The sequence below is a fragment of the Castor canadensis genome, chromosome 1 (genome assembly GCF_047511655.1).
Source record: "Castor canadensis chromosome 1, mCasCan1.hap1v2, whole genome shotgun sequence".
Classification (NCBI taxonomy): Eukaryota; Metazoa; Chordata; class Mammalia; order Rodentia; family Castoridae; genus Castor; species Castor canadensis.
Window position 1 is genome coordinate 51265354 of NC_133386.1, and position 26527 is coordinate 51291880.

General features: G+C 36.2%; 1 protein-coding gene across 15 annotated transcripts in view; it reads left to right on the forward strand.

Annotated features, from left to right (window-relative positions):
* Rev3l (REV3 like, DNA directed polymerase zeta catalytic subunit) overlaps positions 1 to 26527 on the forward strand; it is a 172848-nt gene that overhangs the window by 18293 nt on the left and 128028 nt on the right. For 3 of the 15 annotated variants that reach the window (XM_074076520.1, XM_074076557.1, XM_074076564.1), the window contains exon 2: positions 13332 to 13476. The exons of 10 other annotated variants lie outside the window; for them this stretch is intronic. The gene's annotated coding sequence lies outside the window, so the exon portion shown is untranslated. Of the gene's footprint in view, positions 1 to 8185; positions 8257 to 13331; positions 13477 to 26527 lie in introns of those variants that run through there. 2 more of the 15 variants (XM_074076530.1, XM_074076538.1) reach the window with 2 other exon arrangements.

Consider the following 26527-nt stretch of genomic DNA (forward strand, 5'->3'; position numbering starts at 1 on the left):
TAATATTTTCAGGTACAATTTTAAGGTGATTATATGCATGAGGTACTTTTCTGAACACTTGACTATCTGAGAACTGGTGGAGTGGCTCAAGCAGTAAAAGCGCCTGCCTAGCAAGCATGAAGCCCTGACTTAAAACCACAGTGCCACCAAAAAAAGAAAGAAAAAAAAAAAAAAACACTTGAATATCTGAAAATGACTTTTTGTTGCTTGTGCATGTTACTGACGACATGTCATGTTTTGTCCCAGGCTTTTTTCTTTAAAATTCTCTCAACATTATTTGGGTGTCTTTTAAATTGGACTGGGATGAAGAAAGTCCTTTTGATATGGAGATGCGGGTGCCTTTAGTTTGGAATAATTCTTCTCTTATACTTTTGATTGTTGCTTCCATTCCATTTATTGTGGTTTTTTTTTTTTTTTAATAAATAAGGTAAGCTGTAAGTGATACTTGTTAATCGTGGGTCACATTGTTTTTTAATACTCATCTTTACTCTTACTTTGTCTTTTTGTATTCTTGGTGAACATTTTATTTTTGTCTTCTGCATTACTGATGTTGTTTTCTGCAATATTAATTCTGTTCTTTCTTATCTCTAGCCTGCATATAAGTCTGTTGTCTTTTTATTCTTTTCTGTTTGTCTTTTCTTATGAAAAACACACAGCAGATCCTTTCTACATTTCTTCTGTTTCCCAATGTAAGTTACCACAGATTATTTCCTTTGGCATTTTAAGAAGATAATTTATTTATGCTAGTGACTGTATAGGTCCCATTCATCCCAGGCCTGTCCACCTATGAACAGTAAGCCTACTATTTGCCAATAGTCAAGGTATGCCAAGTCCACTTTGTCATCTTTACTTTCCACTTACAAGTATAAAACCACCCTCCCTGATAGATGGAGTTAATGATTATGCACAACCCACTCAGACAAAAACACTCATCCAGGGTCCAGTACTGGGTTGAGTTTTCCCTTTATCCACACTGTATAATTCTTTGGCATGCAGGAGCAAACATGTTTCAGGGTAACCTGGGACTTTTTTTTTTTTTTTAAACCAGAATATTACGTGAAAGCCTCCCAAGTTATAAAGATCCTTAGGACTTTTGGTGATTTATTTAATCAGTAATGGAAGGTAATTTATTTATTTATTTTTACAGAAGCTAATTTAATATCCCATGATAGAGAGATACATATGCTCTGTTGATGATGTTGATGTTGTGTGTTTTATTTTTAGAGCAAATGAAGAATTGAGTGAGAGAAATAACCTTAGATATTTTAGGACATTTTAGTATGAGACTGGTTTCTGTCAGAGCTGACCATGTCTCTAAGATAGAGAATAGGGTTGTATATCTTAAAATATTTTGGTGAAAAATTGGGAGAAGCCTTATGTATTTCATTCATTTTAAAAAGTATATTTTCTTTCCATTTTTACATGCTCAGCAGCTAGGATCTGTCTTATAATTGGTGGTCTACTATATTTAATTGGCAAAGTCTTTTTTTGTTTGTGTTTCTGTTTTTTGAGAGGAGATATCTTGCTATGTAGCCCAGGCTGGCTTTGAACTTGAGACTCCCCTGTCTCCAGCTTCCAGGTACTGGGATTATAGGCATATGTTACTGTGCCTGGCTCTTTTTTCTTTCTTAGTAGTACAAAACTTTATGATATCTTATACATTGGCAATTTAGATTTCAATGAGATATACTAATTAATAGATACACTATAGTTTAGAGTTCTAAATTGGTTCTCCTTCTTTGGTATAATTGCAGGGTTGACATTAGCCTTTCTTCTCTCTGGATAGTTTTGGTTTTTTCTAGCTTTATTCGCTTGGAGACTTGATAAGGTAGAATGTTCATTGTGTAAGCAAACACTTTGTGGTAAAAATGGTACATAATTAGTAAGTTACATAAAGACTGGGAGGATTGTAGATATTGTAGATGAACTGTAAATACAAGGGCAAGAGGTATGGCTTTGGGCTTCCCTGGGTGTGATACCTCGTGATTGAGAAAGTCTCTTGCTGAGACTTAGGAAGCTGGTATATATGGGAGTAGAGATTCTAGTTGCTGTTTGAAATTTCCAATCTAGAGTAGCTACTGCACCAGTCTTTGTGCTCTCATTCTCCTACATTTTATATGCCACCTGAGGAGGCCAATGAAATAGCCCCCAAAATGCTGTGAGGACCCCTGAATGACACCATCCTGCTGGCATGGCACATCATGTTTTATATCTTACCAAGAAGTACAGCCAGTGTCTGTTGTGTCCTCTTTAGGTTGTGTGAGTCTTCGTGTCTAATTGGGCCTAACAGGTGTTATACTTATACTTCATGGTTCTGTTGATTTTTGTCTTTTTTTTAAACTGCCGAATGAATCTGGATTTGTTACTCTTCATAAGAATTTTGAATTATAAATATCTATACACACATACTTTATTAAGTAATGCGAAATTGTTTTCCAAAGTGGTTGTACCAAGTTATACCTTCCACTAGAAGTATGGAGGTATATATTTAGAATTGTCAGGCTTTATATTTTAAATTCTTCTTTTTTTTTTTTTTTTTTTTTGCTGTACTGGGGTTTGAACTCAAGGCTTATACCTTGAGGTATATATTTAGAATTGTCAGGCTTTATATTTTAAATTCTTTTTTTTTTTTTTTTTTTGCTGTACTGGGGTTTGAACTCAAGGCTTATACCTTGAGCTACTTCACCAGCCCTTTTTTATAATGGGTTTTTTTAAGATAGGGTCTTGTGAACTATTTGCCCAGGCTGGCTTTGAACCGCAATCCTCCTGATCTCTGCCTCTTGAGTAGCTAGGATTATAGGCATGAGCCATCAGTGCCTGGCTTTGTATTTTAAATTCGTAATTTAAAACTTAATTTGAACCTCTTGTTGTAAGTTTGTACATATTTTTCCATTACTAGTAAAATTGAAGTTTTGAGGGTTTTTATGTTTTATGTTAATTTTATTAGGATATATTTGTTACAGGAGTTCATAAGTGCCATTTCTGATTAGACTTATTGTTACATTAGTTACGTTGCCCCCATCGTGTGTCTCTCCCCCTCAACCCTGCTCCTCGCCCCACTTAAAGCAATCTCAAAAGGTTTCTTTGTTCTGTTTCATATAAGTATATGAAGTTCATCAACCATACACCCTCACCTTACTCTCCTAAAGTTGAAATTTTCTGTGTTCATCACCTACTTGTTCTATCAAGTACCTGTAGAGGAGTGTTGAAGTCTACAATGTATAGCTTTGTCTATTTCTCTTTCCAGTTCTGTCAGCTGTTCTCATGTGTTTTGACATTTTGTTAGGTCCATAAATACTTTGGATTTGTTATTATTGTATGGTGAAATCCTTATTCCTTGTTCTTATGTCTTGTCTGTTATTAGTATAGATGCCCCAGATTTCATTTGACTAATATTTACATGGTATTTCAAGTCAAAAACTGTGAAGTTGGCTTGCCATGAATTTTATAGATGCTGGCAATACACAGGAGATTCCTTTGTGTACACTTTTTGCATATTTAATAAGGAGGAGTATGGACATAGTTACAGACCAGATACTACTCTGAAGTGCTCCAGAATCTTTTGAGCCTCATGTGGGTGCTCAAAAAGTTTCAGATTTTCTGATTAGGGATGCTCAACTTGTATATTAGTAGTTAAGTTAAGAAGTAATGTTATATTAAAAGGAAATAGTGTCTTACACAGTTTATATCAATTAAGTTGTGTCAGACACTAAAACAAGAATATTTAGCTTTGTCTGATCCAAGTGTCTAAAAATTTTAATTTAGACACTTGAAATCTGAAGGTTAATATTGTGAAATGGGTATTAGATGAGATTGGGCGTGTTCAGGGAGGTATGGTCATAGACTGGAATGGGCATTAGTATCTAGGGGAAAAAGTCGTTTGGGAGAACTGGCTCATTGTAAGCATTTTTATATGGCCTTAACTTTACCTAATAGAATTTCTTGTCATGATACTTTATGCTGTTTCTAAGAGAGGAAAATTTGTTTTGTTTGATGGGTTTTGAAATGGGGACATCTCCAGGCTGAAATGGGAGAATGGCCACATAAAAAGATAAAGAGCAAAATGCATGAAGCATTTACTTTTTTTGGCAGAAAGCCCAGTATACAACAGATTCCTTGTAAAAGTTGAAGTAATCTTGATCATGGGCAGTCTCATGTTCAGTGTGTTAAATTCCCATGAAATCCCAGCATGCACTTGAGAACAAAGGATCTAGCTTCTGTTTCACAACTATGACTCTTTCTGGCTCTGCTTCTGGAATTGTAGATACTCCTCTGATAAAAATAGAAGATTTTTGGGCCAAGGGGTGTGGCTAAGTGGTATGGTGCTTGTCTAACATGTATGAAACCCTGGATTCAATCCTTGTCATCAAAAAAAAAAAAGGGTTATAAATTAAATGTGATTGGAACCCTGATACTACACTTGTACATGTATACATAAGAAAAGTGAAAAATGCATTATGTTCTTTTATCCCAATATATTTTTCTCACTAGTTATTCTTTGATACATTACAGGATTTTGGTAAATATTTACTGAAGAAAGAGAATTATTTCTTTGTTTATAATTTTAAACAGGTGACAACCTCTTTGTTACATGTACATTGTGGACTTCCAGATCTATTCTCTGCCCTTTTCTGTTGTTGTTTATTTATTTACTTGTTTGTTTTTGAGGTGCTGGAGATGGAACCCAGAGCCTTATGCATGTTAGGCAAGCACTGTACTACTGAGCTACTCCCATCTGTCTAAGATATATTTGTTTGTTTGTTTGTTTGTTTAGGTGGTACTGGGGTTTGAACTCAAGGGCTCACACTTGCAAGGCAGGTGTTCTACTGCTTGAACCACATACCTCCAGTCCTTTTTTACATTGATTATTTTTTTGGATAGAGTCTTGAATTTTTGCCTAGTGCTGACCTTGGACCAAGATCCGCCTACCTATGCCTCCTGGATAGCTTGGATTACAGGCATGAATCATCATGCCCAGCTTATTTGTTGAGACGGGAGTCTTGCTGACTTTTTGTTCAGGCTAGGCTGGAGCCATTAACCTAAGCCTCCTGCATAGCTGGGATTTACAGGTGTGAGCCACTATACCTGGCCCAAGTTCTTGTTATATTTTCTTGGATCATATAACAACCTCCCATCTTACTTCTAATTTCATCTCTTTTCAGATTTAGCACTTGTAATGAGTGATCTTTCTCCCTGTTTTCTTTTTCTTTTTTTGGCAGTACTGGGGCATGAACTCAGGACCTCACACTTGCTAGGCAGGCGCTCTATAACTTGAACCACTCCTCCAGCCCACGAGTGATCTTTCTAAAACCCAAATTTCAACTAAATCAGCAGTGGTGCAAGGTAGCAAAGTACATAAAAAATTACTCATAACCTAAATGTTCAACCATGAGGGTGGTTATGTGTATGTGGTGTGCAGTTATCATTAGTCGTAGGAAGAATAGAAGAGGAAAATGCTCCCTTTTTTTTACTAAGTGAAGAATAGGCTTAAAATAGTTTGTACAGTATAATCCTCTTAAAAATGTGTACAATAAAAATAAATGTGAAATAATTATCTCTAGATGGTAGATGTCAGTAATGTCTTTTTTGTATTTTTTTTAAATAAAATCATTTATTAGTAATTAAATGTTAAAATATAACCAACCTATTGACATTATTCTACTGCTTGGGGCCATAATTAGTTTCCTATATTTTAGAGGTATTTCCCAAAATGTAGTCCATTTAAGTCCATGTCTTAGAATCATATAGAACTCTCATTAAAAACACAGATTCCAGCTGGGCTCATGCCTGTAATCCTAGCTACTTGTGAGCCTGAGATTGGGAGGATCACAATTCGGGGCCAGTCCAGGCAAATAGGTCATGAGACTTTCATCTCCAAAATAACCAGAGTAAAATGAACTGGAGTTGTGGCTGAAGCGGTAGAGCACCTGCTTTGCAAGCAGGAAGCCCTGAGTTCAAACCCCAGTCCCATCTCCCTTCCCCCCCCAAAAAAAAAAAAATATATATATATATATAAAGAGAGAGAGAGAGAGAGAGAGAGAGAGAGAGAGAGAGAGAGAGAGAGTGAGAGTGAGTGAGTTTGAGTTTCCTAGGGTCCACACCAACCACATACAGGAAATAAAAACCTTTGGGGTTATCCTAGGAATGTGTACCTTTACCAAGCACCACATATTTTAAAGTTCTCAAACTCCCTGCAGTAATAAGTAAGACTCTGGGTGGCATAAAGCTTTTTCATGATCTAGCACTTTATCAACCTCATCTTCTGTTTCCTTCTCAATCACTGAGTCTGGTCAGTACTGCTTGGTCTTGCTCAAATGCATCTCTCAAGACTTAGTATATGCTGATAGCTTAAAGAAAGCAGGAAACATTGGCTGTTCCAGGTGTGCAGAGTATCTAGCATATCATCCTTCATTAAGTGCTTGAATGAATATATGCTATTTTATGTATAGAATGACTGCCCATTTGCTGAATTCTTCACACATCAATACTGTCCTGAGAGATTACCTTCATTTTGAAGCCTCTCCTGACTGCCTTCAATGAGGCCTTTTTGCCACTATTATATTTTTTTGTGTGTTTGTTACTAATACTGGGGTTTGAACTCAGTGCTTTGCACTTGCAAAGCAGGTGCTCTTACCATTTGAGGCATACTTCCAGTCCCCCCATTGTATTTTATACCTCTGCTTGAGCAGTTATAACATGATGTGAGAAGTTTTCTGTTTGGCTTCCCTTTTACAGTATGAGTTTCTTGAGAGCAGATTAGTATGCTGCCAGTCTTTGTGTCCTCAGTGCTTGGTGTCTAGACATGCAGTAAAAATTAGGAAAAACTCAGGAAGGAATGACAGTATATGATTCCACGTACATGAGATGTCTAGAATAGTCAAATTCATGATGTAGAATAGTGACTCTCAGGGACTGAAAGGACAGGGAGTTGGAATTTCTTATCTGATGGGTAACCTCACTTTGGGATGATGGAAAAGTTCTGGAGGTGCATAGTGGTGATTTGCACAACAGTGCGAGCACACTTATTGCCATTGAGTTGCCAAAAAAGGTAAAATGGTAAATTTTGTGTTATGTGTATTGTATTACAACTTTTTAAAAAGACAGAATTCATGAAGATAAGAACATTGACCTATTTCACTCAGCTTTGTTTCTCTGTAGTTACTGTCTTTTGTTCTGGTTTTTTTTTGATATGGTAGTATTTGGTTTACAAAAAAACTCTGAATTAAATCAAATTTACAGAGTAAGCCCATTAGAAATTCTACAACAAACTAACAATTTATAAAGTAAAGAAGGAACCGTAGCATAAAACACATAAATAAAATATTCTTAGGATATTATGAGTTACAATTACAATTAATGATTGAAGTAGCTGTCATTCACTAAGAAGTATATGGTGGTAAAACAGTCACAGTGGTATTGCAGGGCTTTGAGCTTCATGAAATCAAGAGTTTTTTTTTCCTGCTTAGTGTTGTCTTCCTGTAGAAGTTGGTGATACTTGGTGAGCAATAAAACATTAAGCATTTCTTGTATTCTAAGTATTTTTTGTAGACATCTCATCTGAGCCCCTTACATCTCCGTTAAGTAAAGTAACCTTTATTTTCCTGTACACTGTTGAATACAGTAGTTTCCCCTTATCTTTGAGAAATATATTCCAAAACCCCTAACAGATACCTAAAATGGTAGCAGCATACCTAATATATGCTTTATTTTGTATATGTATGCATATCTATCATAAGGCTTAATTTTAAAATTAGGCACAATAAAAGATGAACAATAATAGCTAATAATAAAATAGGATAATTTTAATATACTGTAATAAAAAGTATGTAAATGTGGTCTCTGTCCCCAAATACCTTATTGTACATTTTTTTTCTTTTCATTTAAAAAAAGTACTTTGCTATAACTGAACTGTTAGCATCACTATTCTTGTACTTTGGGCCATTTATTAAGAAAAATAAGGGTTATATGAACATAAATACTGTAATACTCTGACAGTATCTAAGGTGACTACCTCATGACTAATGGGTGGGTACGTGGGCAAAGGGGTGATTTGTGGGCATAGTGGGCAGGGCAGATGGTGTAAAAATTTCATCATGCTATGCAGAATGGCGTGCAACTTAAAGCTTATGAATTAAAAATTTTTTCCACTTAATATTTTCAGATCATGATTGACCTACAGCTAACTGAAACCACAGATGAAGGAGGGCTACTGTACTATTGACTTGGAAACATTGCAAACCCAGTTGATGCATATGTGTATGTGCACACATGTGATCGTTTGAACTTCTAATACACTGGTTCTCTCAGACTTAGTAAAATAATTTCTTTGGGAGCAATTTAAAGGTAGTTTTTAGAGACTTTTCACCTAGGGTGTCTGATAGAGTAGATTTGGAATGGTGCCCTGAAATATATTGGTGCTTCTGATTTAGGTAGCCCTGAAAACCTACTGTAATAAATAATATTTTGGTGAAACCAGTGATATTTTGGGCTGATCATGGTCTTTTTTTAGAATTAGATTACTCTCACTGGAATGGTTAAAGTATAATAAGAATGGCTTATCATTATTTTTCCTTTTGATTACATCATTCCCATCCGCCCCTTCTTTCTTTCCAGTGATTTCCACATCTTTACTTTCTTACCTGTTGCTCTTTTCCTCAAGGTACTGATACATCCTGGTGGGTGACAAGTAAGATGGAGAGAGGATCTATTCATTCCTGTTTTTTTTTTAATCAGTTTTTATTGAGGTGTAAATAAAATAGATAAGTCCTTATACTAGGTAATCAGATTGCTTATTTATGGGAATAGTCCCAGGAATGCAGAAAATTAGCATTACTCTTGGATGACCAGAGTTCAAGACTGACATAATGATGCTTTATGATTATATATACAGTTAATCTTTTTAATTTTAAAGGATTAAAAAAATAAGCACTTAGTGGGAGGAATAAACTATAAATTCTAACATAGTAAGAGTCTCAGTACTCAATGAACAGTATTTAGACATTTTGCTAGAGTTCTTTGATTATTAAATAATATGATTACTCTGTAAACATTTACAGAGTATGCATTTTGTACCAGATATTGATTAAGGCTCTGTGTATACAAAGGAGCTTTATTTTTTTATTTCTTTTATTCATATGTGCATACAATGTTTGGGTCATTTCTCCCCCCTTCCCCCCACTCCCTCTCTTTGCCTTCTTCCCCTTCTTCTCCCCCCCTACCCCCAGAGGAGCTTTTACTTTAGAAAAGGAGTAGGCAAATCCAGAGTCTTACTACTTCAATCCCATTTTTGCTACTAAAGACTCACTTGATCGTAGCTCCTCCTTGTCATTACATTATTATCTATTACTGTCTTCATGCTTCAATAGGAGGTGAGTTAGTTGCAACAGAACTGACCCACAAGACCTTTTATAAAATACTTTTTGTTCTGTGGGTTTTTTTTTTTTGTATAAAAAAGTGTAACTTCTTTTAGCATTGTCAAGCCCTTCTTTAATTGGGTCTTAGGCGTTGACCAAAATTAATAGAAAGGCCAGGTGCAGAGTCCATGCCTGTAATCACAGCTACTTGTGAGGCAGAGATCAGGAGGATCTTGGCCCAAGGTCAGCTCAGACAAAAAGTTAAACCTTGTCTCCACAAACAAACTGGGCGTGGTGGCTCACATCTGTAATCTCAGCTTCTTGGGTGTCAGAGATTAGGATGATTGCAGGCCAAGGCCAGCCCAGGCAAATAGGACAAGACCCTATCTGCAAAATAACTGAAGCAAAAAGGGCTGGGGGCATGGCTCAAGCTTGCCTAGCAAAGCATAAGGCCCTGGGTTCAAAATGCACAATTTATTGCCAAAAAGAAAAAAGTGAAAGAAATTAATAGAAAAAGGATAAATTATTTTTGAAAGTCCTCACTTTATATTAGAAGTTCTTGGTTTCATTCTCCAAGTCCACAGGATTGTATTGTCTCTCAGTTAATTTCTGGTTAGCGTTAGTGAGATTGCTTCTTCCTCTATAAGGGTTTTGTAACACCAAGCATTTGAAAGCTGGATCTGACATTTCCAACACAGGGGCATCTGGTTTTACTGGTGATTAAGAACACATGTAGTATGGTATTTGGCAAGAGGCTAAAGGCCAAGTATTACAACCACTTCTGTAAGTCTTCTGCAACCATGAAGAGGTTTTTGTAAATTTACCAATAAACACAGATTTTTTTTCCTGCAATATATTAACACAAAGAGTTTTATGTTTTGGGATATAGGTATAATCTTAAAATTAACTTTATTTTCAAGGGTAAAAAATTAAGCATAGACATTTAGGAAATACCATCCTGAGTCTAAATGTGCTTCTGAGGCTAGTAATTAGTTCCTCTGTCTTATGATTGTTAGTTAAAGAGATGTCATACAGATTTACATGAAGTTATTCATACTTCAAATCTGCTACTGTAAAAAAAAAAAGTACATTTATTTTCACTTTTAATATGTGCCTAGCTCTTTAAAATGTCAAAGCCACTAATCTCAGCATCCAATGCTGCAGCCTCCCACTGCCTCACAAAAGGAGATTCCCACTGAAGGGAGGGAACCTAGTAGGCTGTCCCTGTGATTTAGAACTTTCTCTAACTAAGGCAACCATTCAACTCAGTTTGGACCTATTTACACTAACATAATTACTAATAGTGCTTCTCTGCCCTTATTTACAATAATCTCAGTTTGGATGACAAATTATATGATCACTCTATAATCATACTGAACATGGAGCAGCTGGATCTGCTTAAAGTTTTAGCATTTAAGCAACTCTTGCACTTACTGATTCTTAACTATCAAATCTCACAAGAGTTAGTAGGTTGATAGCTAAAAGACAGCATAGTTGTTAAGATTTAACTCCTTCACCAGGCCCATCTGATACTAAGACTAGATTGTATATGTCTGTACAGCTCAGTCATTTGAAGTCCCATTGCTGTGATGAACTTTTTGTGTGGTGTTGAGGAGGGACTTCCTTATTCTATCTCCAATCTTTTCTAAGCTGATTTCCTATTTTTCTCTTTGCTGTGAACCTTGTATTTCAATCCCATTAATAGATTTAGATTTTCCTGGATATATCCTTTATTTTTTCTAATTTCCATACCTTCATTTAAACTGTTTCCTTCTTTTTTTTACTACTCTACCATTTCCAGGTTCCTTTTGCTATTTATGACTTTTAAAGTTATATCTATACTTGTTGGGGGAGGAAGGGAGCACTTGTGGGCTCAAGTGATCCTCCCACCTCAGCCTGTCAAGTAGCTGGGACTATAGTCATGTATCACCACACCCTGCAAATTTATGTCCATTCTTGAAAGTCTAGTGCTAGTCACTTACATGAAACCTTTCTTTGCTTTTTCGCTTCCTCCCCTTCCCTCCCCTCTCCCTCCCTCTCCCCTCCTCTCTTGTCACCTTCCCTTCCCATCTCTGTCCTTTCTCCTCCTTCTTTTCCTTCCTTTATGTACTTTTGTATGTATTTATTTTATTTTATTTTATTTTTATAGTGTCAGTGATCAGTCTCGGGCCTCATTCATGCTACACATCCATGAAGCTTTTCTTGCCGCACCATTCTCATTTTCTCTCTTCTCTGGGCTCCCTAAACATTTCCATCCCGGCTATGTTTATAGAGTAACTTGGTGCCCCAATTGCATCCCCAGCTTTTTAAAGGCAGAAACTGAGTTTCGTTCATTTCAAAGCCATATTACCTATAAAAAGTCTTTTCTATACTTAGGTGTTCAGTAAAAATGTGTGGTTAATTGTTGATGTGTCACTCCCTGATTTCCTTAGAATAATCAGCCCATAGAATATTTTTTAAAAGTATTTTCTTTATAAGCCTTGTAGCAGTAACTTTAATATGCAATTCTACATTTATCTAATTATTTAACTTTTTAATTTTATTTGAATTCTGGATAACATTTTTTTCTTTTTTCATCACATAGACACTTTGCCTCAGCCCTAAAATTTCTGTTTTCCTTCTCTTCCAAGCAATTTCCCATGTTCCAAGAGCCTCTTATGTCCTTTACTTGTTGTTATCTTTAGTTAATTCTTGCAAATGAGAAGATGATCAGTTGATCAACTACCTAATTGAGTTCTCTGTGTTAATCATTGCCTTTCATAAATCTCTCACTTTGGCCACTATGCTTGTGGGGAAGAAGTGTATGGAAGGAATGAAGTTCTCTGCCAGCTGAATAATGCATACCTTGAACATTATACTGCTTTGTAAATATTTCTGATGAGAAAAATGAAAAATGCCAGATAATATTACAGCCTGCCATTTTTTTTCTTTCAAATAAGTCTAATTTCATTAAACTTGGAGTAGGGGAAGTTTGCAAGTATCCCTGTAGGCATGGTATCTTGACTGTATCAAAAAGTTTTATTTTGGGTGAAAGCAGTTCATAGGAATCTTTAGGACCTAAAACCTAAACGTTTTATGTAGCTCCCTTTGCCATAGCTGTTAAATAATCAGTCCGTCATTTGTCTTCAATTTAAATACTTACAGTTGGAAAGTTTTGTTGTAAAATTCTATTTAACATTCTTAAACTTTTAGATTTTTTTCACTCAGAATAATAATTAGCATTTTATTTCTCATATATTATGAACTACAGATTATGACTTATAGATGAAATAGGATAAATCAGGTGTTCTCATCTACCTTATTTGTGTTATAGAATGAGTTCTTGGATCATAATGTAGGTACGAGTCTAAGGTTAATCAGTTCTTACATTAGAATTACGGCCATAGCTCAAAGATGATTTGAGCTGTGATTTGTAGTGCGAGCATTTACAATTATTATAACATCTTCAGAAAGTCAGTATTTCATAGGTACACTTTATGTCTCGCTGTGTTCTTGTGGAATGGGTGTTGTTTTGGTATACCTGAAAGCTGTGGAAATGTATTAAAAGGGAGGCTTACAGTGGGACTTAAATCAAATTTAATAGATCTGTAGATTTTGCTCATAGTCTCTGAGGAAGATACTTCAAATTATTCTTGGCACTTCAGCTTCAGGAAGGCCATTCACATTGTGCTCAGGGGCACGATGATACGTATGTATTGGGAACATGGCAGAGACAGTAGGACAATACAACCAAATGACACTTTCATTCTTAGTTCTCCGCTAATTTTGGCTTTTCAGTTTTACTGTACTGACTTAATTTTCATCATGGGAAGAAAGTATCATTTGATAGTATAGAAAATTCTCATCCATATCAGAATAGCTAAGTTAATTGTGGTCTGAGAAGGAACTTAAGGATTCAAGATGTGGCTAGAGGGAGGAAGCAGAAAGCATACCTCCTAAAGTAAAATCTTGGAGAGACAGTGGATATATGCCCTACAGGAAAAACCACTGAGAAGAGGCAAAACTTTGACTCCTCCAAACCTCCAGCCCGCGCATAGCATCTCCACTTCATGTTAAACGGAGGGTTCCCACGCCGCAGCCAAACGGCAGCGCCCAGACGGCTAGGGAAGACATGGACCACAAGGTGAGCTAAGCGGCACTTGGTACTCCCACAGACAATCCTGGGCCAGATCACCATAGCCCCTTGGACAGACCGACTCCCCACCCAGGGAAAAAGAGAAAAAAAAAAAAACCTGAATAATAAACAATAACAAAAGACACGTAGCAAAAAGGGTGGGGCACCCTGAGCACCAAGGAGGTGGGGAGGGGAAATCCCTCACAACAAGCCGCCTGGAGAAGGCAGGAGCGGTGGCACACACCCAGTAACCAGGAGCGGGAAAGCTTGTAAAAGTGGTGGTGGGAGGAAAACTCCACAGGAGATGGGGTAGACCCACTTCCCATGTGAGCTGTAAATAAACAAGCCAGCTGGAGAAGGCAGGAGTGGCAGCACACGCCCAGCAATCAAGAGCAGGAAAGCTTGTAAAAGTGGCGGTGGGAGGAAAACTCCACAGGAGAGGGGGAAGACCCACTTCCCATGTGAATTGTAAATAAACACGCAGGCCTGAGAAAGCTGGTGCAATGTCACCTCCCCCAGTGTGCTTGGAAAGGAGAAAGCTTGTAGCAGTGGTGGTGGTGGTGCCCAGGAGAACTCTAACTAAACAAAGCCTGAGGGTCTAGGTGAGTGTTAAGCTCACTCCTGAGATCAGCATAAATAAAGCATCCAGCAACAGCAGGCTGACAGCAGCGGGCAGGTGAGCCACAGCCTCAGATAGCCATTCACAGAACTGTCTCCAGACTCTTTTTTTTCTTTTATCCTTTGATGAGACAACAACTGAACTACACCTGCATGCTGAAAAACTTACTGAAACTGTATTGCATTTGAACTTGGGACACTTTGTGGTGTTTGTTTTGTTTTGTGTTGTGTTGTTTTTTGTTTATTTCCCCTTTGATGAGACAACGACAAAACTACTTCTGAGACACCATCTCCAAGATTGGAGGTTCAGGAATTAGCACCAAAATTATTAAGACCGAAATTTTATTGCATTTGAACTTGGAGATTTTTTTCATTTATATATTCTTTATTTTATTTTTCATTTTCAATCCTCTGTCTCTCTAATGCCTGTTCAGCTTACTGTTGATTAGGACACTATCTCTCCCTCTTTATATCCTTGAAACTTTTGTTTGTTTGTTTTGTTTTTTTCTACTTATTTGTTTTTCCCTTTTTCTTAACTTCTTTGCTTTCAACCTCCTCTCACCCTTCTATTCTAAATATCACCATTGTTATTATTACAAGCTAGAAAATACTTAATTGCACACAGTACAGGGACAATAACAACACCAAGGGCAATAATGGGAAGACAGAAAAAACAGGGAAACCAGTTTCCCCACAGCAAAAAATTAGTACAGGAACCAGAGGGAAATGAAGAAAACAGATACTCAGATCCAGACTCCAACAAAATGGAGATAAGCTATGCTAAAGAACCCAATGAAGCCCACAAGAACAATCTAAAAGAAGAAATACTACAGGTAATCAATGAGAATTTTATAGAGATGATACTGGATATGGTCAACCAAAATGTACAGGAGACACACTCAAGAAATTCCAAGACAACAAAAATAGAGAATTTGAAAAAGCACAAGAAGAAATAAAAGAAACCATAGAAGCACTGTATAAACACCAAAGTGAAAGAGAGAACATGATGAATAAACGGGTAAATGAACTCAGGACAAAAATAGACAACATTAAAGAGGAAGTGACTCAGGATATGGAAAACCTCAGAAACAAGAACGAAACAGAATTACAAAACAAAATGGAACGCCAGTCCAGGAGAATAGAACAAACAGAAGACAGAATCTCAGAACTTGAAGATGAAATGGTAATTAAAGGAAAAAACCGAAGACCTATTAGTTAAACAACTCAAGACCTGTGAAAAGAAAATGCAAGAACTCAACAACTCCATCAAAAGACCAAACCTGAGAATCATGGGCATTGAAGAAGGAGAAGAGGTGCAAGCAAAGGGAATGCGTAATATATTAAACAAAATAATAACAGAAAATTTCCCAAATCTAAAGAAATCTATTCCCATACAGATGCAAGAGGCTTCCAGAATACCAAACAAGACCAGATCAAAATAGAACTACCCCACAGCATATCATCATTAAAACAACAAGTGCAGAAACTAGAGAAAGAATAATGAAGGTTGTAAGAAAAAAAATAACATATAAAGGTAAACCCATCAAAATCACAGCAGACTTCTCAACAGAAGCATTAAAAGCAAGAAGAATTTGGGGTGAGATCTTCCGGGCACGGAATGGAAATAACTTCAACCCCAGGATACTCTACCCAGCAAAATTATCACTCAAAATAGATGGAGCAATAAAAGTCTTCCATGATAAGCAGAAACTAAAACAATATGTGACCACAAAGCCACCACTACAAAAGATTCTTCAAGGGATTCTGCACACAGAAAGTGAAACCCAGCATAACCATGAAAGGGCAGGCAGCACCAAACTACAGGAAAAGAAAAAGCAAGAAAGTAGAGAGTAACCTCAACTTAGGTACACACAATCAAACCTTCAAACAACTAAGACAACTAAATGACAGAAATCACCACATACCTATCAGTATGAACACTTAACATTAATGGACTTCCCATCAAAAGGTACCATTTGACGAAATGAATTAAAAAGGAAGATCCAATAATTTGTTGCTTACAGGAGACGCATCTCACTGACAGAAATAAGCATAGGCTTAGGATGAAAGGCTGGAAGAAGATTTGCCAAGCCAGTGGCCCCCAAAAACAGGCAGGAGTAGCAATACTTATCTCTGACAAAGTAGACTTCAAACCTACATTGATCAAACGAGGTAAAGAAGGATATTCCATACTAATAAAAGGGGAAATAGACCAAAAGGAAATAACAATTATCAACCTATATTCACCCAATGTCAATGTACCCAATTTCATCAAACATACCCTGAGACCTATAAGCATATATTAACTCCAACACAGTGGTTGTGGGAGACTTTAACACCCCGTTATCATCAGTAGATAGGTCATCGAAACAAAAAATCAAGGAAATCCTAGATCTAAAATATACAGTGGATCAAATAGACCTAGTTGATGTCTACAGAACATTTCATCCAACTTCTACACAATATACGTTCTTCTCGGCAGCCCATGGAACCTTCTCCAAAATAGATCATATCCTAGGGCACAAAACAAGCTTCAGCAAATATAAGAAAATAGAAATTATACCATGCATTCTATCTGATTACAATGCAATAAAACTAGAACTCAACAACAAAAGTAAAGACAAAAAACATGCAAACAGCTGGAAACTGAATAACTCATTGCTTAATGAACAATGGGTCATTGATGAAATAAAAGAGGAAATTTAAAAAGTTCCTGGAAGTCAATGAAAATGAAAACACAACCTATCGGAACCTATGGGACACAGAAAGGCAGTCCTGAGAGGAAAGTTTATAGCCATGAGTGCGTATATTAAAAAGACTGAAAGATCCCAAATCAATGACCTAATGATACATCTCAAACTCCTAGAAAAACAAGAACAAGCAAATCCCCAAACAAATAGGAGAGAAATAATAAAAATAAGAGCTGAAATCAATGAAAAAGAAACCAAAAAAACCAAAGAATTAATGAAACAAAAGTTGGTTCTTTGAAAAAATGAGATCGACAGACCCCTGGCAAACCTGACTAAAATGAGGAGAGTGAAAACCCAAATTAGTAGAATCAGGAATGCAAAAGCGGAGATAACAATAAACACCATGGAAGTTCAGGAAATCATCAGAGACTACTCCGAGAACCTATATTCAAATAAACTCGAAAATCTTAAACAAATGGACAGATTTTAGATACATATGATCATCCAAAACTGAACCAAGAGGATATTAATCACCTGAACAGATCTATAACACAAAATGAAATTGAAGCAGCAATCAAAAGAGTCTCCCCAAAAAGAAAAGTCCAGGACCTGATGGATTCTCTGCTGAATTCTATCAGGCCTTTAAAGAACTGACACCAACTCTCCTTAAACTGTTCCATGAAATAGAAAGGGAAGGAAAACTGCCTAACACATTTTATGAAGCCAGTATTACACTTATTCCAAAACCAGGCAAAGACACCTCCAAAAAAAGGAGAACTATAGGCCAATCTCCTTAATGAACATTGATGCAAAAATCCTCAACAAAATAATGGCAAACCGAATTCAACACCACATCAAAAAGATCATTCACCAAGACCAGTAGGCTTCATCCCAGGAATGCAGGGGTGGTTCAACATACGAAAATCAATACACGTAATAAACTACATTAACAGAAGGAAAGACAAAAACCAATTGATCATCTCAGTAGATGCAGAAAAAGCCTTTGATAAGATCCAACACCATTTCATGATAAAAGTTCTAAGAAAACTAAGAATAGAAGGAAAGTACCTCAAAATTATAAAAGCTATATATGACAAACCTACAGCCAGCATTATACTTAACAGAGAAAAACTGAAACCATTCCCTCTAAAATCAGGAACTAGACAAGGATGCCCACTATCTCCACTCCTATTCAACATAGTACTGGAATTGCTAGCCAGAGCAATTAGGCAAGAAGAAGGAATAAAAGGAATACAAATAGGTAAAGAAACTGTCAAAATATCCCTATTTGTAGACAACATGATCCTATACCTTAAAGACCCAAAAAACTACTCAAAAGCTCCTAGACACCATCAGTAGCTATAGCAAGGTAGCAGGATATAAAATCAACATGGAAAAATCATTAGCATTTCTATATACTAATATTGAACAAACTGAGAAAGAATATATGAAAACAATTCCATTTACAATAGCCATTATTAGCAATACCACCTACAACAGGTGTTGGCAAGGATGCGGGGAAAAAGGAACCCTCTTACACTGTTGGTGGGAATGTAAACTAGTACAAACTACTCTGGAAAAAAATTTGGAGGCTACTTAAAAAGCTAAACATTGATCTACCATTTGATCCGGCAATACCACTCTTGGGGATATACTCAAAATACTGTGACACAGTTTACTCCAGAGGCACCTGCACACCCATGTTTATTGCAGCACTATTCACAATAGCCAAGTTATGGAAACAGCCAAGATGCCCCACTGCTGATGAATGGATCAAGAAAATGTCATATTTACACACAATGGAATTTTATGCAGCCATGAAGAAGAATGAAATGTTATCATTTGCTGGTAAATGAATGGAATTGGAGAATATCATTCTGAGTGAGGTTAGCCTGGCCCAAAAGACCAAAAATCGTATGTTCTCCCTCATATGTGGACATTAGATCAAGGGCAAACACAACAAGGGGATTGGACTTTGAGCACATGATAAAGCGAGAGCACACAAGGGAGGTATGAGGAAAGGGTAGACACCTAAAAAACTAGGTAGCATTTGTTGCCCTCAACGCAGAGAAACTAAAGCAGATACCTTAAAGCAACTCAGGCCAATAGGAGAAGGGGACCCGGAACTAGAGAAAAGGTTAGATCAAGAAGAATTAACCTAGAAGGTAACACACATGCACAGGAAATCACTGTGAGTCAACTCCCTGTATAGCTATCCTTATCTCAACTAGCAAAAACCCTTGGTCCTTCCTGTTACTGCTTATACTCTCTCTTCAACAAAATTAGAGATAAGGGCAAAATAATTTCTGCAGGGTATTGATGGGGTGGGTGGGAGAGGGAGGGGGCTGGAGGGTTAGGGAGGGGTTGGGGTAGGGGGGAGAAATGACCCAAGCATTGTATGCACATATGAATTAAAAAAAAGAATATTTTAAAAAAAAGAATCCATTGGGTTACTGATTTTCATAGGCTTTTCGGTTTCTATGTTTCTTTTATATATATTTTTAAAAAGGAACTTAAAAGACTTGGGTTGAAGAAGATCTCTTGTCTTTTATGTTGTATTTTGAGGAGAGATTTATTTTAGGAATTCTAGGTAGATTTGAAATCAACATTGGCAGAAATCAGGGTTATAAAAGAGTGGCTTATGGAAGAAATGTCATTGTTAACTGTATAGCTATTCTTAGAGATTTTAAAATATTTTTATTTGATTCAATGACCTTTTAACTGTGGATGTTTTCTTTATTATGAATTCATTGTAAGGTGTTGCAGTGATTTTAAGGAATGTTAATGCATTTGTGATGTGGCTAGAAATATGCTTCTTTACAGATGCCCAATTTTATTTGCTAAGAGTTATGTTCTAGGAGTTTTGTTGTTATAGTTGTTGATGTTTTTAAACTGGTCAGAAATGGTATTTTAGTGTACTGAAAATAACACTGAACTTAGAGCTTTGGGAATTTCTGGTCCTGGCAGGTGTTATTTTATGCACTCTGAATTTCTTCTTTGATACATAAAATAGGAGGTTGGGAGAGGCTTCCAATAGTTAAACTCTTACTGAGTCCAATTTTTCTAAGTAATTAATTTTTCCATTCTTTTATTGGTAGACATTTATTTTGTTGGTCCACTCCACCCCTACATTTTTCTACTAGAAAATACTATATTGTACACTCTTGTACAATATAGTTCTCTAGAGTATATTCCATGCACCATAGTTTCCAGGCCACAGTGTATATACTTCTTTAACTTTATTTGATAGTACCAAATTGCTCCTAAGAAATTATACTTTCATCAAGAAAGTGAGAGTTCTAATTTTAGTAGTTCCTTAGAAACATTTGTTGCTATTAGATTTTCTATTTTTTTCCCTTTAAATAGGTTCTTTAGTCACATGTTCTCAATAAACTGGAATGTAGAGCTTTTATTTTTTTATTTTTTGGCAGCACTGGGATTTGAACTCAAGGCCTTGCATTTACTAGCAGGCACTCTGCCATTTGAGCTATGCCCCCATTCCCTAGGTTGGTCTTATTTTATTATTTCCTTTTCCTTGTATTCTTTGTCCATTTTTTTAGTTACCTTATTGATTTTAGAAGCTCATCATATTCTAGGTAGTGATTTTTTTTTTATTGTTGCTGATTAAATGCATTGGAAACTTCTTCTCTTGGTCTGTGTGTGTCATTTTACTTACTTTATGGTGTTTGTGGCCATTAATTTAAATACAGTTTTTTTGTGCTTTATGCTTTTTTATGCCTGTTTTTAACTCTTCTAAGTGGATGCCTTAAAAATATTCTTTCATATGCTGTTGTTTACCGTTCAGTGTGAATTCATCTGGACTGATTTCTTAGCCAGTGTGTTATAGGAAATCTAACTTTTTTCCCTCTGCTCAATAACCAGTTGACCTAGCAATATGTAGTTGATAACTCATTCTGTCTCCACTGATGAGTAGTGCCATGAGGGTTTTGTTTGCTTGTTGGTTTGTTTGTTTTTTTAAATTGTTCTGGGTGGGGATATATTGTGGCATTTACAAATGTTTTTTACAGTATTTCAAATATATCGTACTTGATCGAATTCACTTCCTCCATCATTCTCCTGTGCCCCCCACCAAGTACTGAAATAGTTTCAAGAGGTATCATTTTTCCATTTACGTACATGTATATACAGTATCGGCATTGTATTCACCCTCCCATGCCCTTTCCCACCCTCCCACTGGTACCACCCCTCCCACCTCCACCCCTACCCCCATTCTAATCTGACACATTTTTGAAGGCCTGTGTACATGGCAGATTTGGAGGTCAGTTTCTATTGCTTTGTACCCTTTGTTCACCTTTCTGTTTACCTATATTTTACGAAGGAATGTAACATAGATGATGATAGTACTCTGTTTTCTGTTTGATTTGAAATATTTGAAATACATTCTCAAGAATCTCAGAGCTTTAGGAAATAGAAATACTGCTATTTATAAAATAGAAATTTTTTGATATAGCCATAAATGCTATGTATTTTTAGGCTGAAAGATAACAGTGAAGATGATCTGTTACAAATTTCCTCATAAAATGTATAAATGAACAGTCTTTAAGCTATAAACGGACAGGCTAAGACTCTCTGAGACCAGGTAAGGATTTCTAGGGAAAGAAAACTTCCAGAATTTGCAAAGGTCTACAAAATATGCAAATTTCATTTAACCAGATCATATCAAATATGCTAGGCACTCAGTAGAAACCCCAAAAAGGCCACAATTTAAAAAAAACAAAACAACAACAAAAAAAACCCAAAACTTAAAAACAAGGCTGAGAATAATTAGATTAATCTGAAGTTAAATTAATTGCATGCTGGAACAAAACTTAACATCTTGAAAGGAAGATACTGAAATCCATACTCTAGTATCCAAATTACCTAGCATCCATGTAAAAATTACAAGATAGTAAACAATTAGGAAAATGTAATATATAATTGGAGAGGAATCTGTCAATAAAAACAGACTCGGACAGGGGATCTAGCCAGTAGATCTAGCCAGGTAGAGTATGTGCTTAGTATGCAAAGACCCTAGGTTCAGTCCCCAGCACCAAAAAATAAAATAAAAATAAAAAAGATAGACCCAGAAATGAAATACATGATGACATTCACAATAGGGGACTTTGAAACAGGAATCACAAATAGATCCAATAATTTAAATGAAAGCATGGTAGGATAAAACCTATAGATAATAATAACAGAAACCCTATGCAGGATACACACATGAACCTGGGCTTCAAGGTATATCGTCAGGTTATAAATAGCCAGTGATAAAAAAAATCTTTAAAGCAGCCAAGAAAAGTCCCTTGAAGTATAAACAGAGCAATGACTGTAAGAATTGCTGATGACTTTTAATTAGAAATAAAATAGGCCATTTCTAAAAGAAAAAAAAAATCCTATAACTATATATCTAGCTGAAGTATACTTCAGAAATAATGGCACAATGGAAAAATTTTTTGGACAAAAGGTATAGGAATTCATAATAAGCAAGCACAACTATGAGAAACGTTAAGGCTGCTATTGAAGCTAACAGGAAAGGATACTATATGGAAACTCAGATGTGCACGAAGGAATGAAGGAATCCAGAAGTGGTAAGTATGTAAGTAAACATGAAATGCTTATTTTGCTTCTTAATTTCTTTATAGTTTAATAAAATACTAATACATTGTGCAGCTAATAACATGAAGTAACTTTATGAGAACAAAAACAAAAAATGAGAAAGAACAAAAGTATAGTGTGAACACTACAGCAACCAACAGTAAACACATAAGACAATCAGTAAGTTACAATTTAATCTAAAGGTTTTTCAGGTCAAAAGGAAATAGGAAGGGAGGAAAAATGTACAAAGAATAAACATGAAGAAAAGAACAAGGGGATGAGAGCAGAGCTCATGGTAGAGTGCTTGTCTAGTATGCATGAGGCCCTGAGTTTGGTATCTAGCACCACCAAACACACACACACAGCAAAATTAGCCTTAAGCCTAACCACATCAATAAAACTATATTACATTTGAATGAACTGATTATTCAGAACTAAAAAGGAAAGCATAGCAATGTGTTGCTTAGAATTACATAAAGTATAATGATACAAGCAAAAAGTAAAATTGGTGAAATATATATTATGCAAATCACAAGAAAACTAGTGTAGCTAAATATTGGACAAAGTACACTTCATAGTGAGAAGAATTATCAGAAATAAAGAGGAACATTTCAAAATGATTTAAGTAAAAGTTATCAAAAAAACATAAAAACTGCAAAACACTATGCAAAATTGACATCAAGCATCAAAGGAGAACTAAAGGGATAAACATACGGTAGTTTTATAGGTGGAGACGTCAACATTTGTCTTTTTGTATTTGATAAAATAGCTAGAAAATTGATAAGCATATGGGACACTTAAACAGTACATCAACCAACTCAATTTAACAGAACCCTGTACCTAATAACTTCACACATTTTTTTTTTATTATTCATATGTGCATACAAGGCTTGGGTCATTTCTCCCCCCCTGCCACCACCCCCTCTCTTACCACCCACTCCACCCCCTCCCTCTCCCCTCTACCCCCTCAATACCCAGCAGAAACTATTTTGCCCTTATTTCTAATTTTGTTGCAGAGAGAGTATAAGCCATAATAGGAAGGAACAAGGGGTTTTGCTGGTTAAGATAAGAATAGCTATACAGGGAGCTGACTCACATTAATTTCCTGTGCGTGGGTGTTACCTTCTAGGTTAATTCTTTTTGATCTCACTTTTTCTCTAGTTCCTGGTCCCCTTTTCCTATTGGCCTCAGTTGCTTTTAAGGTATCTGCTTTAGTTTCTCTGCGTTAAGGGCAACAAATGCTAACTAATTTTTTAGGTGTCTTACCTATCCTCACCCCTCCCTTGTGTGCTAAAGCTTTTATCATGTACTCAAAGTCCAATCTCCTTGTTGTGTTTGCCCTTGATCTAATGTCCACATATGAGGGAGAACATAAGATTTTTGGTCTTTTGGGCCAGGCTAACCTCACTCAGAATGATGTTCTCCAATTCCATCCATTTACCAGCAAATGATAACATTTCGTTCTTCTTCATGGCTGCATAAAATTCCATTGTGTATAGATAACACATTTTCTTAATCCATTCTTCAGTGGTGGGCATCTTGGCTGTTTCCATAACTTGGCTATTGTGAAAAGTGCCGCAATAAACATGGGTGTGCAGGTGCCTCTGGAGTAACCTGTGTCACAGTCTTTTGGGTATATCCCCAAGAGTTTACACATTATTTTTAAGGTCATGTGGAATATTCACTAAGCTAGAATAAATATAAAAGGATTGGAATTGTACAATGTATGATTCCTAACCATAATGAAGTTACATTAAAAATCAGAAACAAAAAGATACCTGTTCTAATATTTGGAAATTAAGCAACAGTCCTAAGTAACCATAGGTCCAGTGAAATTAGAACATTCTGAACTAAATGATAATGATTTTGATATAGTATATTAAAATTTGTATGATGCAGAAGTAATAGAGGGAAATTTATAATTAAAAGTGTGTATTAGAAAATAAATGGTGAGGCTGGTAGAGTGGCTTAAGCGGTAAAAGTGCCTGCCTAGCAGGAGAAAATAAATGGTAAAAGCCTTTGATCTAAGCTTTCACTTTAAGAAGTTGGAAAAAGCCAGTTGTGGTGGCTCATGCCCAGCTATACTCGGGAGGTGAAAATCAGGAGGATCCCAGTTCAAGGCCAACTTAGGCAAAAAGGTAGAGGACCCCCCCCACACACTTGTCAGCAAATAAACTGAGGTGATGCATGCCTACCTGTAATCACAGGTAGCAGAAAGCCATAGGTAGGAGGGTCATGGTCTGAGGCCTACCCTAGGAAAGAGCTTGAGATCCTCCAAAAAATAACTAAAAGCAAAAATAAGTTGAAGGTTTAGCTTAAGTGGCACAGCACCTGCCTCACAAGCATGAGGCCCTGAGTTCAAACCTCACTACTGCCAAAAGACAAGTCATCCTCAACCAGCAACTCTTTCCAGTCACAAAAGTTACATATCCACTATAGACCTAAATGAAAGGTTCAAATTATAAATCTCGAAAAATACATAAGGAAATTGTCTTCATGTGTAGATGAAAGGGAGGATGAAGACAATGATTTGTTAGGACTAGAAAAAGTTACCATTAAAAAATAAAAATAACATCAAAATTAAGAACTGTTCATCAAAAGATACTAATAAGAAAATAAGTAATTTACAGATTGTGAGATAATATTCTCAAAGCAAATATCCATTTTGCCAAGGAAGATATTTGAATATTCAATAGGCAAACGGAAAGTGCACTATATAATTTTGTCATTATGGAAATGCAAATTAAAACCACTGTGTGTTACCACTACACAACCACTAAAATGGCTACAATTATGAAGACTGACAGCACAAAATTGTAGCATGAATGTGATGAGGAATTGCATGAAAGTATAAAATGAGCCTACCACTTGAAAAATCTGAATGGGAATTTCTCATAACTTTAAACGTTTGGCCCAGGAGTTCCACTTTTAAGTATTTGCCTAAGGTAAATGAAAACAGGTGCACAAAAAGAATTACACATGGATGATAGAAATGCTCCATAACTTGATAAAGGTATACACATTTGTCAAAATTAATCAGGGTTCAGTTGACATTTATGCATTCTATTAGATGAAAAATTTACCACCCTCTACCCTCAGAAAAGAGTAAATAAATACTGAAAATTCTTGTAATGATGCTTTTCTTAGTGGTAAGGACTAGTAATTCTGAAATTGTTTTTTGTGTATTCTGGGTATATGTAAACTCATATATATATTGGTATTAACGTATAAATATACATATATGTATATTGTACTTAGGATAATGGGAACCAGATTTCCCACTATTGAGCAAGAGAGAAATACATATATGGGGACAACCAGAGTGTCACATGGTGTTGGCTTGTGTTTGGAGGTGTCACTATGAACTCAGACTTTCATAGAATAGATACAGAAATATAAATACAGGTGTGAATGTGTTTATATCAACATACAATTTCCTGTTGCTATGCACTTAGAAGTCATAGATATAATGCATCCTATAACAGTGAGCATACCTAGCATCCAGATCATGATTCTAAACGTGCACTAAAAGGAACCAAGAGACCCTTGGGAATTCACTTATTCCACAGCTGGGGGCAGAGAAAGTAGAAATGAACCTAAAACATCTTATTCCAGAAAATAAGAAAGTGTTCAGGAATGATAGAACATATCAAAAGAACAGTGAATTCCAGATTTAATTTAGACATGTAAAGAAATTAGAAATTGTGCTGGGTTTGTTGGTGCATGCCGATAAACCCAGCACTCAGAAGTGAAGCAGGAGAATGCCATCTCAAAGCCATCCTGGGCTACATAGCTTCATCTATCTATCTCAAAAACAGAGGAAGAAAATGGAAATTGTTGCACTTGTCCCCACAAGAAAGAAACTGAACAAACTGAAAATCAGCAACTCTTTTTATTCTCATTAGAAAATTCATGTCACAAGGTAAATAACTGTCCTCCAAACTAGAGAAGACATAAATTCAGAGAATCACAACTTATCTGGAGAAGAAGCCAATGGAGCCAGGAAGTGGTAGGAAAACAAACTATAACTGAAGAATTGTCAGAAGCCAAGTGTAGAATAGTCTGAGAGTTAAAACTGTGGGATCTCAGTATTAGTGGAGTCCCCAACCGTTCATGAGTTTTTCCTCCAGGAACCCCATATTGAAGACTTAAGG